This window comes from Erinaceus europaeus, chromosome 11 (genome assembly GCF_950295315.1).
Source record: "Erinaceus europaeus chromosome 11, mEriEur2.1, whole genome shotgun sequence".
Classification (NCBI taxonomy): domain Eukaryota; kingdom Metazoa; phylum Chordata; class Mammalia; order Eulipotyphla; family Erinaceidae; genus Erinaceus; species Erinaceus europaeus.
In genome coordinates this window covers 81008422-81015139 of record NC_080172.1, presented here as the reverse complement: position 1 = coordinate 81015139, position 6718 = coordinate 81008422, and positions in this window count along the sequence as shown.

Sequence of the window (6718 nt, the reverse complement as noted above, 5' to 3'; positions counted from 1 at the left end):
GTTAGAGTAGTGAATGGGAATGATTTCTAGATATCCTCTTCTTCAGAAGTAGTGTTTGCATAAAAGAATGCCATTGATTTTTGTACATTAATTTTGTAGCCTGACACCTTGCTATGTTCCCTCATGATTTCCAGAAGCTTTCTGCTGGATTCTTTAGGTTTTTTTGTGTATACAGTTGTGTATCATTTGCAAATAGTATGAGATTGACTTCTTCCCTTCCACCCAATAATTTCACTCTTAGGATATATCACTACTGTGGTCTCAGTCTCTCTCTCTCTCTCTCTCTCTCTGTCTCTCTCTCCCTCCCTCCCTCCCTCTCTCTCCATCCCACCTTCCTTCCTCCTTCCCTCCCTGCCTTTGTCTTTCTGTGTGAAAAAGTGAACCTAAAGTGTCAGGATAGCCTGAGGGTGTTTCTTCCTGAGCAAGTGCTCTCTGGGTTAGAGAGAACTCTACTAGAGCCAACCTAGGCTGCTGAGTGGAAGAGGGATCAGGAACTCGTACTGGGCTAGCTTCACAGGAGAGAGACTCTGGGACTCTTGGAGCCGGAAGGCAATTCCAAGTGTGTTTAATCAGAAGAGCAGCTGTATTTATACTTGCCAAGTAGGGTGGAAACACAATGTGATGTAGAGAGGGTGGAGCAAAAAGAGAGTGGTGGAAAAACAGGGTGTGACTAGGAGAGGGGGCGGAGCAAAAAGAGAGTTCGAACCTGTGGGGATTAAACCAATGCCCTGCAGGCAGGGCAGTTCTTCGTTAACAGTGGTTATGTAAAAATAGACCACAGCATTTAAGCAAGGGGAAGCTGGCATACTGCCCAACACTAAAGTGGTATATTCCCATCAAAAAAAAAAAAGAAGAAGAAGAAGCTAATAGAGGAGATAGAGCCTTCCATAACAAAAAATAACACAAAGAATCTGACCTCATTTATAAGACAAATTCCATATTTTATTCTCATAGTATTCTAGTCCCTTTTGTAACATTATTTCAATAGTAATTAATTAGTGATAAAATACTTGCCTCTTTCCCTAAACTAGTTTTCAAAATATTATACTTCCTTTTTTTTATTATTATTTGTCTGTTCTAGACTAAGAACAGTGAGACCATGACAAGTGATCATTAATGAACAAAGTGAATTGTTGAATATACAGAGGCTTGGTAGAAGTTAGGACGAGAAGTATAAGAGGTTACTTTCAATCAGTATCAAAACTCTACCTCATTATATATTAAACAATTAATTGCATTCTGTTCACATAAAAAATACACTAAAGTATGTATGGTGGGATGAAGGTAGGAAGAAGCTGAAAGTCAAAGGTCAAAAGTAGAAGTATTACCACATTCTAAATTCACACATTTCACTTAATAACCACTATCATTCAAGCTGTTATCTACATATAGCACAATATCTTTCTGGAATACAGTAGGCATTCAAATGTTCATACGATGAATGGTGAATACATTAATGGAAAAAATAATTTTTTAATTTTAACCCACTTTGTTGGGGTGGGGGCTAATAGTCCCCAATATAATTGATGACATATAAATGTCCCCATGATAAATGTCTGCAAGAAACTCTTGTCGGGCAGCCCCCCTGCTCCATCCTCCATTGCTGACACTATGGCCTATTTACATAATCACTGTTTTGCCTGATCTATCTTCTTTGTACCTCAAGACTTGCCCTGCCTGCAGGGTATTAATTAGTCCCACCGGTTAAAACCATTGCAACAGTTGCTAAGAATGCTTCCACCTTCCCAGCATGACTTTTGCCTCTCTCCACCCCCTTTCCTAGCCCAATTTGCCACTTCCAGTTTTACCCTATAAAGCCACTTCTGTTTCTGGTTTCTCTCTCTTCCTTGCTCTCTCTTTTCTCTCCCACTTCTTGACCTGGAGAAGGGCAGGTGTGCAAAGCAGGAAGCGGCCATTGCAGTTTGGCACCACATGGCTTAACCTGCTGTGCTCACACCTGACTCTGGGGTACTCATGTGTGAATAAGGAATTGTATTACCACGCTGCCACGAGTTCCTGGATCCTCTCTCCCACCAGTAACACTAGTCCTGCAATTCTCTTCCCCAGCCTAGCTGCTTTCCGATCACCATGCCTCAAGGTCCCAGAAACTGTTAAAGTTATTTCAGTTTTTCCAATTCATTTAGTCACCAAAATACATTGAACATACATGTACATGGAGTTATTCTGGTTACTAGGAATATATAGTGTTAGATCTCAAAAGAGCTAGTAACACTAAATTAAAAAAGAAAAGTCAGAGAAGAAAAATGGATAAGCAAAACTTACAAAAGCAGTGAGAAGTACTAAACAAGCCAGAATTAGATCTTACTACATGAGCTGTAAAGAAGACAGATACTGAGGTAAAGTGGAAGAGGCTATAACTGAGTGTTTTCACGGGTCAGTGATAGTTTGTATGATGCACTAGACCAGTAGGAGTTAAACAGATGCGTAAATAAGGGTAAAGCATTCATCCAGCTATTTAGGATTGTAGTCATTGATAATGACTATGAGAATTGTCAGCCCCCAAAGCAAATGCCAATGGAATTTTTCAAAGTTATTTCACACTAAGAGTGATGCGTATCTGCATTGTAATAGGCCACTTGCTATATAGTTATAGAACAAGAATTGAGGACATAAGTGTACTGCTTAAAGTAAAGGTTTTCTTTTTTATTTTGCTTATATCTTCAGTGACATGTTCTTTTTTAAAGGCCTGAATAGATCATGGATTTAGGAAGGAGGTGTGTTTGTTTTTTTTTTTTTTTTTCCAGAGAAGAGCATATCTAAGACAACAGCAATTGAAATTTACTAAGTGTTAAAATTGGGGTGAATATGGAAGAAATCACTCAATGTGGCTGAGACCTGTTTGTTGTGAATTTCTAATCAGTATAATTATTATCATTCAGAGAACTGCAAAGCAGGAAATTTTTTAGCTTTGACTGCTTATAATTCATATGACAGTACTAAATTAAAATAAAATAACATAGTCACAGAATAAGTAACAAAATGTTACATAAAATTTTCAGGAACTTGAGAGCTATGGAAATTGTTCAACAGTGCAGAGTGCTATTTTATTCTATTTCCATAATTTTTTTAATTTCAGAAATAGTGCTTTGTAAAAAGAAATATCTACAAAGACTGTATATTCAGTTCCCTCTTGATCACAGTGCAAGAATGTATCTTCAATATATGGCAGTTTTTTTGTACCAGTCCCCAAATGTCCTTTATTAAATATAATGTTGAACCTCATTTATTGTTCAAACAAAAGCCTAGAATTTTATTCTAAAGAAATCAATACATATTCTAAGCAGAAGAAAATTCATGGAAATACTCAGGCATGTTGAAGATCATAATTTTTTTTTTTACTTATGTCTATTGGCAAAAAGAAATAGAGAAAACAAAAAAGAGCATTCACACACACACACAAAAAATCTTCAAATATTTTGAAATTGCTTTATATCTGAGATTCAATTAAAACTATTCACTAAAATTAATAATCTTTGAGGTAGCAGTTAAACCAAAACCAGAAGTCTAATCTAGAGTGCTTTGATTTAAATTAAAAAGTAAACTCAAATTAATATTTTTATACTATATAAAAAACGAATAAGTTCAAGGAAAGACTTACTTGGTTTCAAATAATGGCAGCTAGTGATGCTGATATAATGCATGTCACATTTTGTCCTAAAATTTTAAAACAGTGATTAGATCTTTGGAAAGTATATACTTCATTATATAAAATATAATAAAAAATATCAATATAAGCCAACATAACTCCCCTCAATGTCTTTAACTTACTATGTGTGCACACAGTGTGAATTTTAGTATCTACACAATCAAAAAGGACAGTCACAGGGCACATTGATAATAATATAGTTTTGAAGAATACATAATTAAGTATGCCCTTACATACATATAGCTGAAAACAGCTTGTATATTCATACTAATTAATTACACATTTGAAAGTTGATAAGACACTGCTTCATTTATTCGTTCATTTACTTACTCAACATTGATTGATTAGCTCCTCTGAGTGCTACATGGTGCTTAGTATTAGGAATACAAAAGGAGAGATGATCCTTGACTTAATGAATTTTAAATCTAGAAAAAAAGCATCTATTTTTGAGGTCAGTCACTGATGAAAAGGTCTACTTTATGTGTGCTATATTAATGTGTTCATTTCATGAGTTACTGGTGTTTTGTTTTGTTTTGTTTTTGTGTGTATGTGTGTGTGATGGGGGCATCAGAACTATACATTAAAATGAAATGCATAGATATTGTTCAGATGAAAATTAAAATTAGAAAATAAAGCTTTTGGACAGTCATAAACAAACCAGAAATTATTAAGTTTTCACCAAGAAATAATTGTATTAATAACTGTGACAATAGAAGGAAACAACCATCAGAGAAATTTAAGGAATCTAAAGAATTTAAGCACAACTAAGAAAATAAATTTTGTTAAATGAAAAGAGAAACAATTCATCTGGCTACTTCTTGTTGAAGGCCTTATAATTTTCTAATGCAAAAGTAAAAATTTAAATAATTGTTTTGGATTTATTTCAAAAAATGCCATACCTAAAGAGGTCTAATATATGCCCTGGCAATTCTTCTCCTGGGGATAGATCCTAAGAAAGCAAACATATCCAATGCAAAGAGATCTATGTTCATAGCAACACAATTCATAATAGCCCAAACTTGAAAGCAATCTAGGTATCCATCAGATGGTTGGTTAAAAAAGTAGTGGTATATAAACACAATGAAATACTACTCAGCTACTAAGAATAATGAAGTCATCTTTTACACCTCATCTTGAATGGGGCTTGAGAGAATCATGTTACATGTTAAGAAAAGAAAAAAAAAGAGGAGGGTGAATATGGGATGATCTTACTCATAAGCAGCACTTAGAAATAAGAACAGAAAAGGTAAACACAAAGACCTGGGCTGTTTAGTGTATTGCACCAAGCAGAAGACTCTGTAGGAGGGCAAGAAGAGTGTTAGAGGTATGTGTGTATGTTAGAGGTAAGGGGGTGGGGAGTTAGGATCCTGGTGCATGTTGGTGGAAAAGGACTTCATATGGGAGTGAGAGTGTTTTTCAGACTTCTATTATGATGAGATGAGAAACTGTACCCATGTGTCAACAACCTCCCCCTGAAAATGATAAAAACGACAGCATAGATGGAGCCAAGAAATGGGTCACTTAGTAGAGCACACACTATGTGCAAGGAGCTGGGTTTGAGCCCCCAATCACCACACAAAAGCACATGCAAAGGAAAAGATTCAAGAATGGTGGAGCAGAGGTGTAGTGTCTTTCCTTCTCTTTGTCTCTGCACATTTTGCTTCTCTCCTTCTCTCTTACTGTCTATCTTAAAATATCATCCACTGGGAACAGGGCAGGAAAGAATTTCTAGTGAAATTCCTGGCTGCAAAAAAAAAAAAAATTAAATTGGGAGTCAGGCAGTAGCGCAGTGGATTAAGAGCACGTCACATGAAGTGCAGGGACCGTCATAAGGATCCTGGTTCGAGCCCTGGCTCCTCACCTGCAGGGGAATCACTTCACAAGTGGTGAAACAGGTCTGCAGGTGTCTATCTTTCTCTCCTTCCTCTCTGTCTTCCCCTCCTCTCTCGATTTCTCTCTGTCCTATCTAACAATGACATCAATAACTATAACAACAATAAAAAAACAAGGGCAATAAAAGGGAAAACAAATAAATATAAAATAAAAATAAATTAAATTAAAAAGAGGCATATAATATCAATGGTTCTAATTCTGTAGTATAGCTCACCCATTCTTAGTTAAACATCTCTACACTCTATATAAATAACCAAGGAAAAGAAGGCTTTTTAGTGTTTTTTTTTACTAACAAAAACTTGTCTCTGAATGGATCACAGGTTTCCATCTTTTTGTGTCTAAACCAAATCTTTTTTTACAGATTGGATTGAAGACATCATCTTGTAAATATGTAATGGGTTACTTGGTTTACAAATTTTGAGTTATCTAACATCTTAGCCAGTTTTGTTCATGTTTCTTCCTGGGAAATAGTGTCTCTAGTCAATAAATAGTCAGAACTAACCTTGTGCCACATACATGCCCCCCAAAAAGGAGGAAAGTCATGAGCACCCAGAGATTCCAACAATTTCCTGAAAACATCTTAGATTTTTTTTCTAATAAATTCTTTCAGTAGTATCACCACTCAGCTATTTTCAATCTCTGCTCACCTCACTAGCTTTCAAATGCAGCAAACATTCAATATAAGAAATATTATGGGTGTGGTGTGTAACTGTACACTGAAATCTTGTAAACCATTACAAATCACAAATTTGAAAATGGTTGTAAAAAGAAAAGAAAATCATATATATAGAAGGAAAATTATATCAAATCAATCTAATAAATCTAAATCAATAAAGAACAATAGAAATTATAAGTGAGTGATATTTTTTAATTTAAATTTTATTTTATGGGTTGGGAATGTGTTTTAGTAGTTACAGCACATATATCCTATGTATGAGGTCATGGGGACTATGTACCATGTGTGGTAGAACTGTGTTTTGGTATCTTGTCTCCTTATTTCTCTCACTTTCAGAAGACTATAGAATAGAAAATTGGGCTGAAGAAAGGGATCAGTGGTAAACTGAAAGCATGATGTCCTATGTCTAGTTTCAGCACTGCATTTAAAATCCCTCTTAAGGTATAGCTAAAATAAAATTGGGGGGGGTCAGACAGTGAAGC